The sequence below is a fragment of the Lissotriton helveticus genome, chromosome 6 (assembly GCF_964261635.1).
Source record: "Lissotriton helveticus chromosome 6, aLisHel1.1, whole genome shotgun sequence".
In the NCBI taxonomy this organism is placed as follows: domain Eukaryota; kingdom Metazoa; phylum Chordata; class Amphibia; order Caudata; family Salamandridae; genus Lissotriton; species Lissotriton helveticus.
In genome coordinates this window covers 1,394,309,482-1,394,330,865 of record NC_136067.1, presented here as the reverse complement: position 1 = coordinate 1,394,330,865, position 21,384 = coordinate 1,394,309,482, and the positions used below count along the sequence as shown (strand labels likewise).

Here is a 21,384-nt window from a genome sequence, read left to right as displayed (position 1 = left end):
CTCTGAGCTTCTCTATTAACTGCAGTTGATTCTTATAAGGTAAAAAGCAGTTCCTGGTTGGGCGAGGAGCTTGTTGAACTTGGCACATGAAGCCATGTCTGGCCATATGAGGCTATACCTGGGCGTATGTGGCCATCATGGGCATACGAGTTTGTACTGGGCATGCCAGTTTGTGCTGGGCATATAAGGCTGCTACCGACTTCCTCCTATGCTCAGTATAACCCTGTATGTAGACTTTGGCCACATATGTTCATTGGTAACCTCTAAGCCCAGAACTGGATCTTATGTCCAGTTACAGTCGTATTTGCCCTGTGCATAAGAGCAGGTACTGGACACAGAAGGCCGAACTGGCAATATTAGGTTGCACTGGGCATATGAGGATGCACTAGATATATGAAGCTATATTGGGCATATAATGCATCTTATGCTACAGCTGGACATATGAGGCTGTACCAGGTAAAATAGGATGCACTGGGCACGATGTCTGATCGACACATATAAGGCATCACTCGGCATATGAAAATGTAGATGTGCATATAAGGCTCTACTGAGAAGATCATTCTGAACCAAGCCAAGCGTGGTCTTTCGGAGCATATCAAGCTGTGCCTGGTGTACCAGAGAGAACTCAGCATCCATTGTATTATACGCATAGATGTTAATTTTGCAAAATGCCTGGGTAGTAGAATTACAATCCAATTATACAGGAACACAATCGCTCCGATGCCGGGCGCAATCGCAAAAAATATATGCCACGATTATTATCCATTCGATCATTTTATTCATGTTGTTCCAATCTTTTCAGTTTTTTCAGTTCATCATGTCACATGAAATCCATTTAATGTATAAATATCTGATGCTGAAGGTATGCCCATCCAGGCCTTTTCACAACAGCAGGACATATACATATTTCATCCTCAGTAGCGTGTAATTCCCAATGCATTTTGGGCCGTTTCATCGCCCTTCGTCAGGGGTTCACTACAAACATAAACAATAACTTTAGACTGCGTGTTTAGATTTTTAAAACATATTGCATGGGTAGCAGAAGTGACATCACATGCCATTTGACCAATGACATCACAGGATGTGACATCACACAGCCTTCTACCTCTTGCTTTCACAAGCATTACTTCATGTGATCCTGGTTGTCTCTGATTGCACCACAGAAGTGACATGTATGAGAAAAACCTAAAATAAGTCCAAGATAAATGAAAGAAATTATAAGTTACTACAATAGACAAGACAGTAATTTAGCTACAGCTTGACAATTACATAGGGAGGAACAAAGATATAGTAGAAGTACAGCTATAACCTGGCCATTCACAGCTGCAAAATTATACAAAGTGACCATATGCCCAAGCAGAAACTTAAATGCCCTGTTAGAACCGGGGATACCCAAGTGAAAGCTCAGATTTCTGGGTTTAACTATTATACGCCCAGTTGCATTCTGAGACGTTCATGGTTACACACTTACAATCTCCAAATGCAGAGACAATGCATAAAATGGTCAGAAACGTCTCGAATACTCAGGCATATATGTCATATGTCGAGACACAATCAGCTGGGCTTCCATCATGCATTGCATTCACAGTATTCAGACATTCATAGAGTTGCAATAATGCAAAACTATGTCACCTTCTATTGCAATGCACTCATCCAGGTTTGCATTGCACCCTGGTCTCCAAATACTTGCATTTAATGATTTCTTGCACCTCTACTGTGGCCCACATGTTAAAGGGATTAAGTATACATTTGTAGCAAGTAACTTGTTGTCATTAGAGCTCTCACAGTGCACTTCTAATCAGATTTGCAGTCCACCCTGCAATCACAGCAGCAAACTATGTAGAGCAATCCAATCTTGAATTGCCTCATGCATTAATGCAGCAGCACAGAAAGATCCAGGCACATGTCTGTCCTGCACATTAATGCATTTGCTACATACAATTATTTGCATGTTTACATATGCGATCTCTACAAGATAAGGCTGAGGGAAAGGAAAAGGAAGAATATAAAATGTCAATTATCTGTTAGCATTGCTACCATCTTGAGGTTAAGGTTTCTTTTTCAGGTGTGTGAAATAGGAGTACCTATGTTTTACATCACTGATTTCATTTAAAGCAACTCTGCCAGTCATGTAAAGGCTGTCTCCTCTTTAAAGCACTTAAATAACATTTCTCATTCAAAACAGCATCCTTGTACTGTGCACCCTGCCCCTTATATGCCTGCCTCCTTCAAAACAAGTCCTTCCCTTAAAGCATCCGTTTTGTAAAGAGCAAATGGCCTTCTTCAATGCACACCAGGAAGGGGACCTGGGAACTATGAACTCATGCTTGTTTTGAACTTAGCATATTGTGTCTGGGCATTGGATGCCCCATTTGTGCAATTTAGGGCATTCCTACCAGTAGAGTAGACAATGTGTCATGGGACCAAGTGTAAGGAAAGAAATAGGCCCTCTAGCTGCTGTTGAAATTCTAAAATACAGAACTTAAAAGGATTTTCTGAACCCCTCAAGCCTCTGGGCCTCTGCACTACTGCACCTGCTGCACCAAATGAAAGCTATGCCCCTGATTCCAACCTATATGAAGCAGTATTCGAGATGTGAAGGCTCCACTTTGTCATTGACCATGGCCTGTTGCATAGAAGGTACAACTTAACATTCCACGCTGCCTATGGTTTTGAACCGGGGCAACGGGTCTGTGTCTAGAAATTTGAGGCTTTAGCGGGCACATCAGGACTGTAATTAGGGATACAGGGGCTTTGCTTGGCTATGTAAGGGTATATGCGACTTATCATTATTTAATATTTTTATGGCATTTCCTAATCATTCGCCACCATGGAGAGAAATAGAGGGCTCGTAGGGTCCTGGTTTAATGTCTGATTTTTCTTTGCCATAGCACCGCAATGACGGGCCGTGGCCCACTCACCACCGTCTTGCCCAAGATGCAAATGAGAACCTTATCAAAAGCCATCAAAGTCCTGCAAGGGATATTTCTCTTTAAACACACATTTTATTTATTGTATGTAGCACCTGTTTATCAGAAACTGCTTGGACAGGATTTTAATATTCGAGCATATTTTAGACGAAGGAGAATCTAGCATCCTGGCCCTTTAGTAGTTCAGCACATGCTTTTGAGTTCTGTGGTTGCAAAACTGGATTGTGAAATCACAAATTTGAGCTCTGGGTAGGAAGTCCAAAATCTGTCTATCCTAACTTAAAACATAGACTTACAAGCCTAGCATTCATTGTCACAGAGTGCACCAATCATTAGTGCACCAGGTGCAGTGTCAATGTCCCCCAATGTTGTGAGGTTCCTCTACACCATAATCTGGGTTGTCTAACCACACAGCCCACTCTTGCTACGCCAATGCAAGAATTTGTGTTGGTAGATACATATGACCAGTTTGCAAACCCAACATTCATGTTTCCGTACTCAGAGCAGTGCATAATTTCTACTGGTGTTTGCTGGTGCTTAGCACCTGCACATATTTGTAAACACCTGCCATTATTTATGATAGTCTACCACGTGGTGGTGCTGTCAGTATATTTTTGAGTACACCTCATCAACAAGGTATTCAATATACCTTAAAAAAACATAAAAGATGTGGGTCCAGGCCATCTGCTGGCAGGGACAGAGGGTAGCGCTAACCATAGTCGCTTTCCAAGAACTACCTTGGGCTGTGTCACTTACATTTTTGCAAATTAAACACTGACTCAAAATTGCATTATTTGATATAACACATCCCCACAATACTGTTCATTGCTAACATAGGAGACAAACATTTGAGGCACACCTGACTACTGGCTGTGATAAAGTGAGCAGGCAAACTGCATTGAGGTATTGCCAATAGTCTATCCATACTGAGCTCATACTGAAAATCACTGCTACAATGTGCAGTGTCGAGAATAGGAGTATTGTAAGGAATGGGGCAAAGAGTTTATGGGGGAAGCTGGAAACTCCTCCGTCTATAAATCACCTGGTTACTGTATCCATGTGTTGGGAGGGAAAGCCCCCTACCTGGCTCCCAGAGCGATACTCTGAATAAAAAAGAAATATTACGGTCTTTAGGACCGGAAGGAATTAGGCAATATCATCAAATGCAAAACAAGGAAAGAAGTGAAGATGAAGTAGATGTGTATGCAAATGCCTTAAAAGACTTAGAAAAATACTATACACCTACTGTATGTGTAGCTATTGATAGATACACATTTTTCAGAAGGAAACAAGAACAAAATGAGAAAATAAATGATTATTTGAGTGCTTTGAGGAAAATGGCAGAGAAATACAGGTTTGATCAAGTAGAGGAATAATTGATAAGAGACCAAATCATTATGTTAACAAACAATAAAAGAGTACAAGAGAGATTATGGACAATGGGTGATGGCACATTGAACAAAGTACTTGCTGTGGTGAGGAAGGCAGAAGTATCTGTAAGGTGCACCAAAGCAGCTCTTGATGAAGATAAAGAGAAGGGAAAAGAGGAAGTTTGCGTTGTAAAAAAAATGGCCAAGGGAAGCAATAAACACTCAAAAAAAGATAAATTGAAAGAGTGTAAAGGAGAAAGGAACAACCAATTATCCAATAAGAACTGAATATAGAAGAGAAGGTCAAGCACATTTAGAGTGTTATAGGTGTGGAAGCTATACTCATTTGGCAAATAGTAAGGCTTGTAGAGCAAGAGACCAGAAGTGCACTGTATGCGGATTAATTGGACTCTATGCACGAGTCTGTTACAGGAAGGATAAAACAACAAAAATAAAGTATGTGACTGGAAATGAGGAAGGAAAAGGAAGTGAAGAGGAATGTTCAGAAGATGATGGCGAGATTTTCATGATAAATTATGTTGTTTTACATGTGAAAAGTAAAGGAAGAAGAAAACCATTTTGTGAGGTTGTTGTGGCTGGAGTGAAAGTGAGGTTAGTGGCTGACTCAGGGTCACCATACACTATTGTAAATTTGGATATATGGAATGAGAAATTTGTAAATGAAATTGGTGAAGAGCTTAAGACATGTGATATTAATCCCACGAGCTTCACTGGTGCGAGCATTCCAATGGTGGGATGCAGAAATGTAACGTTTTAATTTAAAGGGAGGAAAGCAGATGGAAGGATGTATGTGGCTGAGTACGGACCCAGTGTGTTAGATTGGAGAGATCAAGGTAGTCTGGATATAATTCTAAATCCTAATGGAAAGGAACAAGTATTGGTGCTAAGTGATGATGATGAGTTAGGTAAAAAATAAGAAGATTTTAAGGACGTATTCTCTGGGAAAATAAGTATGTTAAAAGAGTTTAAACATAAAATTAAACTCAAGGAGAGTGCTATACCTGTCAATTTTAGGGTGAGAAATGTTCATTTTGTAGTGAGGAGTGAATTAGAGAAGGAATTGCTTAGGTTGGAAACAGCAGGAGTGATTGAACGGATTGAATCGTCGGAATGGATGTCTCCGATTGTAGTAGCACGAAAGTGAAATGGAAAAAATTAGGTTATGTGTGGATTTGAGGGGAGTAAACAAAGAAATTCAAGTTGATAAATATCCTTTACCGAAGATTAATGAACTGCTGGCAAAAACGAAGGGGATGAAATGGTTCTCGACGGTGGATTTATCATCCGCGTACCATCAAGTCCAATTGCATAAGGAAAGTAGAAAGATAACATCATTTATAACCCCTTTTGGATGTTTCCAATATATTAGGATGCCGTTCGAACTGGCTTCTGTGGCGGCAGTCTTTCAGAGATTAATGAGTGAAATTTTGAAAGACATACAGGGGGTATTGTATTTCCAAGATGACATTTTGATAATGGGGGAAAATAGAAGACTACATGACCAGAGGTTGAAAGATGTGTTCAATGTTCTCAAAGAAAAAGGATTGACAGCTGAATATGGAAAATGTAAGTTTGCAAAACTATTGGAACAGATGGTATCTCTCCAAAGAAGGAACTAATTGAAGCTGTAAAAGAGGCATTGGAACAAACAAATAAGGAGGAACTGCGTTCGTTTTTAGGACTGGCGGAGTACTACTCCAAATTTGTATGTAATTTCGCAGAGAAGTCATATGATTTAAGACAGCTACTTAAACAAAGAAGCAAGTTTGGTTGGGATGCTAAATGTAAAGAGGGTTTTGCAACTTTGAAAAGAGATATTTGCAATGCAACACCAATTAAGGGATTTGATCCAGATTTGAGGAGTACGTTAACTGTGGATGCAAGTGGAAAAGGTCTGGGTGCAGTTTTGACACAGAATGAAAGTGGGAATAAGGAAGTGGTGATTGGTTTTGCGTCAAGGAGTTTAACACCTACTGAAGAGTTGTTTTCGGTAAGTGAAAGAGAGACTCTTAGATGTGTGTGGGGAATGGAACATTTTAGAGCATTTTTGTGGGGAAATGAATTTGATGTGAGAACGGATCATAAGTCTTTGGTGAATTTATTGACTACAGGAGGGATGGTGAAAGCATCAGCAAGAACAGCTAGACTTTCAATGAGATTGCAAGATTACAATTATAGGATAAAATATGTGCCAGGTGTACAAAATAAAATTGCAGATTGTTTGAGTAGGATTCCATTACCAATTAAAGAAGTGCCAAAGAGTAGTTGTGATGACTATCAAATTGCTGTTTTTGAAGATGAAGGTTTAAAATCTATTGAGAGGAAAGAGTGGATTTTAGAATATGAAAAAGATGAGTTAATGAAAATAATTAAAGGAAAAATTATGGAAGGATGGGGAGAGAGGAAACCAAAGGTTGTAGAAGAAAGGAGTTATTGGGAGGTAAGGAGTGAGTTAAGTGTAGAATCAGGGTTTGTGAGCAGAGGAGGAAAAATTATACCACCGAATGGATTGAGAAAAAAAATAATAGATTTGTGTCATGAAGGACATTTTGGTATTGTGAGAACCAAGAAAAGAGTCAAATGTTCATATTGGTGGCCGGGAGTAGATATTGAGGTGGAAAGAGTTGTAAGGGGTGCAGGGAGTGTGCGGATTCAGATAAAAGTTTAAGAATAATGAAACCACAGTTGTCTCCTATGCAATGTCCACCAATGGTTTGGGACTTAATTGCTATAGATTTTGTAGGTCCTGTACAAACCACAAATGGAGAAAGTAAATTTATCATTGTTTTGATTGATTATTTCAGTAAATGGGTTGAGTTAGAAATTGTTGAGAAAGCTGATGCAGACACAGTAATTACATTTTTAAGTGATGTATTTTTAAAAGAAGGTTTGCCAAAGAGAATTATAAGTGATAATGGCACACATTTTACGGCATTTAAAGTGGAAGAATTTCTGAAAAGGAATGGTATTGTACATGCAAAGACATCGGTGTATCATCCTTCAGGGAATGGTGCAGTTGAGCGATTTAATCGTGTTACAAAAAGCACTATTCAAATTACTTGTGAAAACAGAAAGAATTGGGAAGTAGAGATTAAAAAAATGTTGTGGGGTTATCGTTTAACACCATTTCTCACAGGTCTAAGCCCGTTTGTGCTAATGAGGGGAAGAGAACCTTTCACGAAAGATAACATAGGATGGATGGATAGCACTAAACATATTGAGTGGTCACCTGAGAAGGTAAAAGAAAACATTATCAAGGCACAACAAGTGTACAAGATGGAAGAACTTAAGGTGGGTGATTGAGTGAAATCAAAGAAATGGGGTAAGGTAGCTAAGGGAGAAAGTGTATTTTCTAAACCACTTGTGGTAGTAGAGTGTTTGAAAAACTCTGCAAGATTGAGTGATGATCGTGTATGGCGTATGAGTCGTATAGTAAAATGCAAGAATATTCAAAAAGCACAGGAGGAAGATATTGGGGGATCCACAACCATGTTTGATGATTGGTTGTGGGAGGATGAGATAGAGGGTGAAGTAGAAGTTGAAGGAACATTGGGTGAGCAAGAAACTACTGAGAGGTCTGCAGAAGTACTGGAACAAACTGGAATGGATTCTAGAAGTTTGGGAAGAATGGGTAGAGTCATTCATACTCCTCACAGATTTAAGGATTATATGCTGTCATAAGTTTTTGTACTGTAATTTGTATATATATTGTACATAGTTGTTCAATGTAGTTGTATTATCTCATACGGGGGGAGTTGTGTGGTGTTGATACAATCCATGTTTGGAATGTATCCTGCATCACTGGGTAGAATATAGAATTCATGGGGGAAGAGAATTCTAAGGGGACAGTTGAAGGTGTATTGAGAAGATAAGCAGGCGACGTAAGATGCTGAGTTGCCAATAAAGTATCTCGTATGTACTCATACTTGTGGAGTATACTTTACAGGGCGGCAGGTATGAATGGGAGAGAGCAAAAAGGTACACATGGTGACAGGTCTGAATGGGGCTGATGGGTGAGGGAAGTGAAGATGGGGAGGGACAGTGAGGAGCGACAGGTTCAAAGATGATGGGGTGAGAGGAAGCCAGCAGGTTAGTTAGAAACAGGGAATGAAAACTACTTGAAGCCCTGCTTACCACCAAAACCAACTGGAAACAGTAATGGGACAATGTAACCTATCATGAAATATATTGGAGATTGAAGGTCAGCCCATCGAACCCACATTAAGCCACGAAAACTAATAAAGAGCCAATAGCTGAAGGAAGGTAAAGGCTACTCTGCCCTACTTTTAATATATATTTTAATATATACTTTTTTTAAAGCACGAACAAAAGTATGTCTCCCAAGCTGTTACACCAATCATCAACAAACCATACAAATGGTAATGCAGCTGCTGGATTGTTGCAAATGAAAAAGCCTTGAATGGCTCAAGCAGACCTATCACCAATGATATGGAATCAAATAAGCACTGGAAATTAATTTCAACACCAGGCTTTTTTTGCGGGGACAGAAAGCAATCTCATTTGTGTTGATTACAATATATACTCACATCTATGGGCTAACAAGTCTTTAGAACGTTTTGTTTGTTTAAGCATGCATAATAAATGTTTCCATTTTCCAGGGACCTCAAAAGAATTTCTCATGGTGACATTAACAAATGCATGGTGCAGTAATGTCTATACTCTGTATCTAACTGATTACACGGCTCTGAGTGTGACAAATCATATTTTTCTGATGTGTCATATCTCTTGCCAGACATCTGTCCTTTCGATCCTGGCAAGCTCTGTTAGTTGTGTGCAGCCCGCTGTTGTAAGACGCTTAAGTCTAAACTAATAGTTCTTACAACAACTTTTACCAATTGACTTTATTGGCTTACTAGTTGGAACAGGATTGATTTTTACAGAACTTCTTTTAAAAAATAATCGTGAAAAAAGCAAGTATCGTAAAAAAAAAAATGCGAAAAAATAGTAAAAAAATAATAGTGAAGAAAAAGTTGCAATGCATTAATTTAAGACACACATTTCAGGAACCAGTTGTGACTTACACGTCATGGTTGAACTCTATATTGAGGCAGCATCCTTACTACCCAAGCTACAATTTGTTGGTCTTCCCGTTTATCTGTACAGGAAGGTCCTGCAACTCCAAATTGTCATGCTGCCTCCTGTTTTACATATTGTTTTTTTATTACCCTCGCTTTCCACTTTCCACATTCTGAGAAGTGTGTTTTAGATTTCACTGGCTCTTTAGTTGACTTTAGAAATCACTTTGCTAAAAAGCCATGTTGGTTCTGTCCTTAAAAAACACAGGCACTTTTTTCCTCCAAAATGTGTAAGTCAGAGGCTGCGAGGTTGTTTGTGTGAACAGGAGATGTATCAGGCTGTTCTTATGAGAGAGTGGTGTGAGTCATCTAAGAGCAGCATGAGGCTAGATCAGTGGCGTAGCTAGGGGGGCAGTCTGCCACGGGCGTCACTTATTTGGGGGCGGTGGAGAATACAGAAAAAACAAAAATTACCTTGCGAGCGCAAGGTAAGTTTAGTTTTTTTCTTTATTCTCGCTGGCGTTGCTAAACGCCCCCTCCCGCTTGTTCTCATCTGTCGTCCGCACAGACCTTTGTACTTACTACCATTCCTATGTGATTTTAGAGTTGATCTGTTTGCATCTCTTCCTTGAGTGACTTTATAGCTTGTAGATTTGCGATTTATCCCTCCTTTCACTCAACTTGTATATATAACTCCAACCACTAGTATATGTAGTAGACCTTTGTACTTACTACCATTCTTATGTGATTTTATAGTTTATGTGTTTGTATCTCTTCCTTGAGTGACTTTACAACTTGTACATTTGTAATTTTCCCTCTTTTCGCTCCACTTGTACATTTGTAATTTTTTTCCTGTTTATATCTCTTATGTAACTCATGTAATCCAAAGTCCTTATGTAACGCAACTGGTTCTTTTGTAAAGCGCTCTGACACCTTCAGGTAATGTTTGCGCTATATAAAATCACATAAAATAAATAAAGTAAATAAAAAACACGCCCCCTGCTTTTACCGCACTGGCCACAGACTAAGGTATCACCCCGGGCATCCAAAGCTCTAGCTATGCCACTGAGCTGGATAAACCACTATGTAAAGATACACCGTGATTGTCTCTGTTTTTTGAGCCTGTGGGGCATATTTACAAGCCCCTATCGCCACTGGAGTGTCACTTTTTTTGACACTCAGGTGGCATAGCACCATTTTCAATATTTACAAGGTGGCGCTAAGCTACTTAGCGTGGCCTAATACCACCTTGTAAATATGCCCCAGCGGCCCTCTGTAGCTGACTACATGCAGTTATGTCTAAGATTATTAAGTTTTCAAAGTTTATATGAAGAGCGTCACCGTGTGTGGAATAGAATTTGATACAATTTCTGACAATGACACTGATCTAGCGTGTGAGTGGTACAATTTTGATTACTGTTTGCACGCTAAGCCCACATTCATATCTATCAACTATAAGGAAATGGTGAGTGTGCCACTTGAATATCGCAACCAGGATATAGAGGCGTACAAATATTTAGGACAAGTTATCGATGCCAAAATATCAATAGGTAAGTAAGAATATATTTTCTATACTTAACTCCACATCTATGTAGTTTGACAATTTATATATAAATTCTCAAGGTACAAAGATGTGATTTAGGAATAGTAAATCTATACTTTCTCTATATGCACTTACCTTTCGATAGTTTGTCCTTTAACATTCTGGCCGCGATATACTTGTATCTTAATATTCTTAGGCTCAATAGTCACTAGTACAACCAACATTGTCACAATGCAATGTATGCTTAATGTTATATTTAGCCGTGGGCGTGGTCACGCAGGAAGGGTCACGCGGTTGGGGGGGTGTTAGTAATAATATATATAAAAAAAGAGAACTTACCTGAAGCCACCAGCCAATACCCGCGTGGCACCTCCTGTCCTCTTCCTGGTCCCAGCAGACCCTGGGACAGACTCCCATCCAATCCCTGTGCTGCAGAACAGCACAGGGATTGGCCTGAGCAGGCTGGAAAGAGGAGGTGCGCATGTGTGTTGGACCGGCAGACACATATGCACACTAAGGGAGTGCACATAACTAAGGGAGTGCACAAAGCACTCCATATACCCCTTCCATGCCTCGGCCCCAACCCTCCCAACAGCGCTCGCTCAGAGACGTCAAGTGAAAAATAAAACAATGCTAGAACATAATTGTATTTTTCATTTGCTGGCTCTGAGCCAGGCAGTGGGGCGATGCTCCTCCCCCATTTGGGAGGAGATACTGCTGCAGGGTTGCTGTAGAGCAAGTCAATGATAGAAAGACCATGCTGTGCTCACGAGGAGCAAAAGGGCAAAACGTACTTCTTAGCTGGAGGGGTATGGAAGGAAATATACTTGCCTGGGAGATGAGACTAGTCAAGTTCTTCTAAATTGTGAGAAAGAGGCTGAAAGAAGAAGTTCATCCTTGTCTGTCACATGAGCCAGGGTCATGGACAGAATACCGACTCTAGTCAGGGAACAAACATATGCCCCGGGGAAAAACATCATAATAAAATCATGTACTTTAGGATACAATAAATATGCTCAAAATTCAAACTACGTGAGGAGTTAACTGCCCCAGCCTAGTTGGTTCCACCCAATAAGCACTCCTGGCCGGTATTAGGCAGTTTGCATAAGGCTATTAGAGATTAAATAGTCAATTGAAGTATATACAATAGTAATAAAACCACTTAATGTCAGAGGTAAGAGTTATAGTATTCCATTGATACCTGTGTATACGCATATCACCTTTAAAGACATTCTTAGTATCCAAGTATCTATAAATCTCTGACCTCTACCCATCCTGTGTGACTAAGGCTTTACTGCATGTAAAAAACATGACGGTGACACGTAAGACCAGTGAAAACAGGCCACGTAAATACCTAACCCAATAGTACTTAATGTAAGAAACGACCGTGCCAGTAGACCACAACGGAAGAAAACATCTAGCCAATAGATCGTAATGTACGAAACTACCTAACCAATAGATCGTGATATAAGAAAATACCTAGCCAATAGAATGTAATATAAGAAAATACCTAGCCAATAATTCGTACTTTAAGCAAATGCCCGGAACTAGAGTCAAAAAGGTGTGTTCTTTGTTTACTGAGTCATTCGTCAGTGCAAGCGTCTTTGGAGACTTAAAAATTAAAATATTTATAAGGTGCAGGATAAACGTACTTCTGAAGGCAGCTAATGGTGATTTTCAAGGAAGGCAATGGTGGGAAAGCCGGCAATAGTTCAAAAAGTTTTTAGAAAGCCGAAGGCCACTGTGTCAATTCAAAGGGTCAGAGGGTGGAATGGATCTTGGCAACTTTAAGGGATTTCCGTGTAAGATGCCTTTAAGGGATTTTAGGGCAAGATACCAAAACAGCAATCTGTCAGACAGCTGAAGACCAACATAATTCTATCACTCATGGAGCAGTACATTCCATTCTATCTTGCTTTTGTGTCACCATCTCAGTTACCTATGTCTTTCCGTAATGGCATAGACAAGTTAAAAACTGGAATGGAAGGTACTCGTCGTAATCATCAGCGATTTCTTTTATTTCGAACGTTTCCATTTATCACTTTTTGCTCTTTGGGTGTGTCTCTCTGAGAGGTGATAATATGCCAGATGTAGGAATTTCAGTGTGCATACACCTGAAAGTGATGGGGAACCGTCAGAAACACACACCTTTGTGACTATTTATAAACTATTTACAGGTATTTTTAATCATAAAACAGGTTCTAAATTTACTTATGTCAAGTTTAGGAGTAAATCGGTTATCAGAGTGGGAAAAGGGAAAAAAGAGCAGCAAAAGTGATGTTTTTTTTTTAGGACAGATTTCTCAAGGCTGAAACGTATTTTCAGATATGTACAAAAAAGGTTAAACAGTACAAATGCATTGTTGCATTGCATTTTACTCTACCAAAACTGTACAGTACAACTCCAAATGCGTAAGTGTTTATGCTCGTGAGCACTTCCAGGTACTTGAACTAGTGGCTGCCTCCCTAAGAGAACTCTTGAAATTCTTTGCTTGCTCTTGGTAGGTGGGTGCGAGTCAGTGATTCGAGTTAGTGCATACCTTGAGAGTTACAAGGGGGAGGAACGTCCCATTTCATCTGACTTCCTTTGAGGACTCACAAAGGTTCACACGTGCACTGAGAATCACCATGGGAACTGTACATCACAATATACCTTGAGCATAGATGTTGAAGATTTTTGTGCATTTATATTTTGTGCATCAACAGCTTCAGAATGTAGATTTGCTCCTGAATACAAGTGTATACTCTGATATTGTGCTATTATCTTTGAAACAAATTTCCTATGACATGTAGAAGTGTGTTTTTGAGACCCTTGTTAACCAGGCCTCAATTTAGGCCTAGTAGCCATGTTTTCCAAAATAAATGTTTCCCGCCATTGCAAATTTCACAGTTGCTATTTCTGAAGCACATAGTCAAGCAGAGTCATGTTCTTGTTGTTTCCCCATAAATCTTCCCGGCATGGTCACAAAATTGTAACTGTCCAAGTTCTTTCCTTTAGCTCACTGTACCCTGTTCATTTAGATTAGCTTACTGTTGTTTATGTATCTACTTTATTCTACCATCTCAGGATGACATTAGCATAAAGTGGGCGGAATCAATATTCATGTAGTAAAATATTGCTTAGGTACTAAAGTAATATGCTATGTAATAAAACTGTGTTTTGATTTGCTAATAAGATGATACATTTGCTCACACTATGATGAATTTGCACAATCTATTCTGTTCTATAGGAAGATTTCCTATACAAACCCTTAATTTTAGGGGTGAGCCCGAAAACCTTCCGATTCTACTAGCGATGCTGTCCATTTCTTTATTGATTTTGCTGCCCACTTGGAACTATTTTCCAATTCGCGTTTATCTGTAATATTCTATTTGCTGATTTCCTTTGTGTTGTTTATTCTGTACTTCATCTTTTGAATTTTATATTGAAACCCTTAAATTTATTCTGCTTATCTGGAACTCAGTTATATAGTTGGTCCTTTACCTAATTGACAATAGTTCTGATATTTTGATGTGCTGAGATGTACCTTATTTCTGGGACACGTTGCCTCATGAAATTGAGATTTAACACCATCTCTGATTCATCAGTCCATGGGCATTCTATTGAGGTACATTTTTGGGGTGCAAAATTGCAAGGGACCCCGAACCCACCCTTCAAAGTGGTACTTTGCCTTAACTAAGGCAGTTGCAATGGCTTTGTGAATGAAAATACTTTTGTGCATCAGCACCATATGTCGGTAACGAGTGCCTAATTCACTGAGTCATGTTACAGGCTTCCAAGAGACTGCCATCCTATATAGTCGAAACCTATGGATAAATGTCCCGGTCTCAGCATAGATGAGAAACAAGCACCCACCGTTACACAATCCTACACATCTGATGGTAAAGTACATCCTCAAAATCGAAGAAATTCGAAGTTAATGCTAATTTAGCACATTCCAGCACAACCCGTCTTGGGTTATGAAGCCCTACTCTGTGTGTTCCAGGATCACTCAATTACCTCAATGGGGCTTCTTTGTGGAATGCTGGTGTAAAGGGCCTCCATATTCATGGTGATAATCTGCCACATTGATCTCCAGGTCATAAAAATGTATTTGTGTCACATAAGTTTGATGTTGATTTTTGGACTATGGGTTTTAAGAACCAGTTACAAAATTGTCATAGGGGTTCAAGTAGAGACCCAATTCCTGGGACAATAGGCCACCCGGGGGGTGTCCTCGGTTTGTGTATCTTAGATAAGGTGTAGAATCTGGGGTGCTAGGTTTCTCTGCTATTAGGAGTTCTGGATCATGTTTTGTTATCCATTCATGTGTACTTGCTATTTCCACCATTATTCTGATTTTATTACTCAGCCTCGGGGTGGTATCCTCTCACAGAATTTCATAATTACCTCTGTCAGCTAAGAGGGGGTGACATTCCACATCATACATGCGTTTGTCCATAACTACAATTGCCCCTCCCTTCTCGATGGTTTTTATCAGAAAGTCGTTGTTTTTTCTGGGTCATCAATGCATGCGATTCCTTTTTTGTTAGATTATGGAAGGTGTTATTTTCCTTGTGGTCAATACCCTTAATTTCCCTTAAGGCCACCTGATCAAAGGCCAGAACCTCGCATGGTAGGGATTGTGTCATAGGTTGGAAAGTGGACTTTTTCCTCAAGCCTTTATTCGAATCACCCTCCGGGTTTGATTCACAGTCACCAAAGAATGCTTGTAATTTTATATGCCTAAAGTTCAGTGTGGAGTGTTAGGGGTAGCGACAAATCGTAGTCCTTTAGATAGGACTCCTTCAGTGGCGGCTGGTACAGATCGGGGTGGGAGGCTGGAGAGCAGGGGGGGAGAAGGGGTAAAGATGAAAATAATTTACAATCTTACCGCCCCCCCCCCTCCCCCTCCCCATTGTCTCTGGTACAGGAACACAGAGCACCCAGGAAGCACCCAGGCTCCCAATCACAATGCTGCAATGCAGCGTAGTGCTAGGTCTGAGATCCATGGTTTGGTGCTCAGATGGGGACTGGGAGCCTGGGCATGTTCTCCACGCCGGCTGTAATGCAGACTGCGTGGAGAATATGCAAAGTGTGCATGGTTGTTTGGCTGGCCTTAGACGGCCAGCCAAACATTCATGCGTACTTAAGGAGTGCAAACTCCTCCTCCCCTCCCCTGCTCTGTCAGCAGAGCAGCCCCGCCCAGCAAAGCTGCCACAACAAGGAAAAAATAAAATGAGAATAACTTAGAGTTATTATAATTTTATTTTACCTTTATTTATACTGCTTAAAAGCAGGAGGGAAACGCTCCTCCGCCTTAGCGGAGTCGCCACCACTGGACTCCTTGTTCTCCAACTACGATGTTGGTACTACTCAAATTCACTATGATGTTGTGTCCCTGTTTGTTGATGTAGTGGGTTCTTTCCCCTTGCTCTTCGTGATCATCTGAGCTGGTTGTTCATCTGCCCACTGTACTTTGGGTGCCTGTTTTTACCAGTTTGTTCCTAAACACACACAAAGTTTGATGGGATGTCCTTGCACACCTACCAGGTGCCATGCTCCATCTTAGGATATCCCCAGGCTGCTCCTAAATGAGATTGAGGGACTTTAGGTCCAGTTTTATCAGTCTGAATAAGTATTGATTTATAGCACACATGTTATTAATGTTTTCCAGGTAACCTATGACCTGTAGATGGTGGCAAGTATTATGCCAATATTTCATTAGTTTATACTAAGGGTATATACTTAAGTGGATCAGATATCTGTCCTGATGAATGCCATGGACTCTGTTGAGCCGCTAGGCAGAAACATATTGACATCATATTGTGGTTGGGACACTCTTTCCCCGATTCTCCACTCCAAAGTTTTAATACCAAGTGGTACCCTACGAAGTAAAGACCATACTTGGATACCACATTGGTTTTTTATTTATTAATTTATCTATTTATTTGCAGAGTATTTTATAGCGCTGGCTAGACCCAGAGGTATCAGAGCGCTTTACATGAGGATTAGCGAGTTACAAAGATTACATCATAAGTTTCTAGAGCATAGCATAAAATAGACACACATCCTATGGGGAATAGAAGGTAGAGGGGGAAAAGTAAAAAGGGGTTAAAATGCCGATCGGGTCAGGCAGACCGGCAAGGGGGAAAGAACTTCAGAGGAACCAAAAAAGTCAAAGAGAGTCAAACAAGGCAGCTGGGCACCAGCAATCGCCACATCCAGTGTTGCGGTGACTGTACAAGATGAGAGGGGTGGAAGAGACAAGGGGGCATCGATTTGAGGTAAAGGACAGTCAGGCAACACAGGGAGCAGTCCTGTAGCAAGAGAATTGGTCTAAGCCACTAAGATGGTGGAACCGGGTCATCATCTTGCACCGCCATTGGCAGATCATTGGAGAATTTGTCAGAAAGGTGGGGGAGGAAGGAGACACAGCGGAGAGACGAGGAAACTATGCCCAATGTCCGGCTGGGTAGGTGACGGCCGAGGAGGTGATCCACAGCCAATCTCCTCCATAGCTGACTAGGTAGCTCCACCGGGCATCGGCCATGTTACTAGGTGGTCTGTAAAAAAAATTCACGCTTCTTCAGAGCTTTCGAGATCAAACATGGGAGTCGGAGAGTCGAAGCACCGCAGTTAATAAGAACCCCATGTGAGTATAAAGGTCAGAGGAGGGGGTAGATTCAAGGGGATTAGGGCCAAAAAGGCAATCCCTAACCAGGGAGCTCCCGGCCGGAGCTCATCACCTTGTGTCTTGTCCCCGGGAGCATGAACACAAGGAGGTCCCCCCTCCTCCGTCGTATGGTGCAGACATTTGCAGATGCCGATGAGTCTCTCACGACCATGGTGAGGGCCCAGGCCTTGACTGAAGCGCCATGACGCTCACCCTGGAGGCCGCTGTGGGCCACTGTCGATCCCCGGGCTACGGGCTAACTTCTCATGTGTCCCTTCCTGTGGTCCGCTCAGCCACCGGTCGCCGGGTAGGGCTGGGCCAGCAGCTGGGTGCTGGTCATGGTTTCGATGCAGGGGAGGCCCTTATCTCAGATATACAAGGCCAGAATAAGCGCCTCTGTGATCTCAGGGCATAGGCCTTCTCTTCATCAAACCAAAGTTTTTGGAGAGCGGTGGGATATCCTATGATGAAGCAAGACACCTGGTATGTGTGTGAGGACATCCTGTCAAACTCTTTTTGTGTGTTTAGGAACAGACTGGTAATTATGAAATATTAATATGTTGCAAAATAATAAAATACGACCCAGATGGCTATTTTTGTGTGACATTGAAATTTTCAAAAAACCTGCCAAATTAAATTATGCACCTGCAAAGAGGCAGATTCACTAAGGTTTCATGCACAAAACGTATCTAGGCAACCAGCTGTGCTACGTTGCGTGAAATGTAGAGAGCAGAAATGCGCCATATCTACTAAGATATGGTGCACTTCTGCTCCCTCCTTGAGCTGGTGCACTGTGCGCTGTCTAGATCCAACGCAGGCACCCTTATGTCATGCTGCAAGGTTCCTGCATTAAGCGGAGGATTGTTTTTGTGCAGGGAAGGACACCTTCCTGCACTGAAACAATCCTGAAAGGCATGTTCCTCTTTGTATGTGTGCTGCACAATGCAGCACACATACAAAGAGTAAATAACGAAGAGATATACAAATATTTAGTTTTGTTACGCCTAGGTCGGTCAGGAAGGTACACCATTTTGGTGCACTCCGAGGTTTACTAACTTTGTAGGCTTTTCTATGTTAATAAATACACCAAGTATTTCATGGCAAATTTATCAATGCATGGTTTTAGATTTCTATGATTTTGTACAATGTGGTTAAACAGCTAATATGTTTTGTTTAATAAAATCAGGATTTGCTTGTTCTTGTTTTAATGAACGCTCGATGAATTAGGAAAAATGTATGTAGTTAAGAGTGTATTTATTTAATATGATAAAATGTTTAATGTATTTTAGGATTTGGTATGTGATCAGACTGTGCTGAGAACAATATATTTGTTTTCTTACATACCTTCATTGATCTATGTCAGGCCACATGGAAATGGTTCATTAGCACACACAAACGAAAAAAGGATGGGAGGAATGCTTTCAATAAGTCTCACCACTGTCAATCATCTGGTATAGCTTTCCAAACCACCGTTCTTTTGCTCACCATGCCACCTCTGTTTGGACTTAGCCATCTGCAAATCAGTCTTGACCCCGCTCCCATAGGAACAATCCAGCCCAAACTTGCAAGCCAGGTCCTCCCTTAAATGGAAGACAAGCAATCCAAGACCAGTTTCACTCTTATTGGGGCTGTTCAGTCGAGTGTAGCTTGGTTCCAGTGGCACAGCGAGGAAGCATCCCACATCTGGCATACTCTTGCAACTTAGGGCACTAGATCAAACACACAAAATGTGATGGGAGGAATACTTGCAATAAGAATAACCACTGGCGATCACTCACAGTAGCATTCAAACCCATTGTTCTTTTGCCCACTCTACTACCTCAGGTTGGACTCAGACATATGCTAATCAGTCTTGACCCCGCTCCAATAAGAACAGTCCAGCCAAGCCAGGTCCTCCCTAAAACGGGACACAAGTAACACACGACCAGTTTCACCCTGATAGAGACTCCTCAGTCTCGTGTAACTTGGTTCCAGCAGCACAACGAGCAAGAGACCCAGGTCTTACCACTTCGGGTATTAAATCATACACACTAAAAGTGATGGAAGGAATGCGTGCAATAAGTCTAACCACTGGCAATCACTCTGAGTAGCATTCCAAACCCATCGTTCTTTTGCCCACCATTCCACCTCAGCATTCACCCAGCCATATGCAAACCCGTCTTGCTCCAATGGGAACATTCCAGCTCGAACTGCCAGGCCAGGTCCTCACTGAATCGGACGACAAGCAACCCAATATCAGGTGTGACCTGATTAGGACTCTTCAGTCTGAAGTAGATTGGTTTTTGCAACAATTCTCGCTGTATGTCTAGACCTCTTCTTACCTGGTCTTGTCAGTCATGAACAATTTGGCTTTATAATAGGAAAATCTCTGATACTGCCAGGTCATTTGTTTAATTTTTTTAACATTTTTTAAAATATTTTTTATTGTTCAGTTCATAGCATATAACAATTATAGATCATACATCTAACACAATAATGTAGGAGTATTACATCATTGCAGGTAAACACCAACATATGGATATCATAGAAATAACAAAAGAAAAAAGATCAATGACAATCATAAGAAACATAATTTCAGATCGACATCTCCATATGTTGTAGCATAGTTACAAAATTGTAATCCCTAATTGTTTCTTCCTCAAAGATTTAATACGATACAAACTAAATTCAAGGTTAAACACATTATAAAACTTGGCTCGCCACATTTCGTATGATGGCACCTCTGGTTGCAGCCAAATAGATGCAACACACCATCGGGCAACGGCCATAGCCATAAAAATAAAATATCATGTCTGCGTGGGATGACTGTCCTCCCCCACACCTACTAACATAATCTCTCGAGAAATAGAAACATCAACCCTCGTTGTTTGCGATAGAAATTGTGCAATGCATGAAAAAAATTATTTTAAAACTGTACAATCAAAAAATATACGTACAATATCAGCATTCTCCGACTGACACCTAAAGCATCTCCCATCGTGAGGTCCACCCCAATTCATCATTTTAACAGGTGTGTGATATAAATTAAACAGAGTTTTGTAGTGTTGGGTGCATAAGTTTGCCGTCAGTATAACTTTACTAGCCATATCAATTGAATGTTGCATATATGAGCCAGAGTTGCCAAATCGATCCCTCCATTTCCCTTCATGTATCTCAATATCGTCCCGCTGAGTTGCCAACAATATATCATACAGTGCCCCAATCTTAGCCCTTTTAATCAAGGCCTCAAATAAATCATTAATTATAATAGACAGATGTCTACAGTGTTTATAAATAAAGTCTTGAATTTGAAAATATTTAAAAAAATCATTCTTAGCTATTCTATATCGTTCAGCTAAATCTGAGAAAGAAACAATTACCCCAGCATTATAAATGTCTCCTAGGCGACGTATCCCCTTGTCCCTCCAGATCATCATCTTGGTATCCCAAAATATCGAAGGCAATATTTCCATGGAATCAAAAGGCGTATAATAGCAAACCCGATTTATTGACACAATTTTGCGCGTCCACTTCCACGCTTTATATGCAGCGAGTACAGTCTTGAATCGTGTTCTTTTAAAATAACTTGGTTCAAAAAACTTAAGCAAAACCTCGCTCGCCTGAGCCCCCAATAACATCTGATAAATATTAGGAGCTTCGAACGGCCTTATTTCACCCCCGGTGACCAGATACTGCATATTCTGCAGAAAACAAGCAAGGTAGTAAAAAGCAAAATTCGGCACTCCCCACCCACCGTATGCCAATGGTAGCGTCATATATTTTGAGGCAAGCCGAGTTTTCTTCCAGCACCATATAAACCTGTCTGCAACAGACTGAAGTTGCATTAATT

The 21,384-nt window shown here is 40.7% G+C and overlaps 1 protein-coding gene across 3 annotated transcripts in view; it reads left to right on the top strand.

The window, feature by feature from the left end:
- The window catches only part of IPCEF1 (interaction protein for cytohesin exchange factors 1), a 572,159-nt gene that overhangs the window by 90,224 nt on the left and 460,551 nt on the right, over nucleotides 1–21,384 (top strand). Inside the window, exon 1 of one of the 3 annotated variants that reach the window (XM_078649176.1) lies at nucleotides 12,448–12,461. The exons of the other annotated variants lie outside the window; for them this stretch is intronic. The gene's annotated coding sequence lies outside the window, so the exon portion shown is untranslated. Of the gene's footprint in view, nucleotides 1–12,447; nucleotides 12,462–21,384 lie in introns of those variants that run through there. 3 annotated transcript variants of the gene reach the window in all.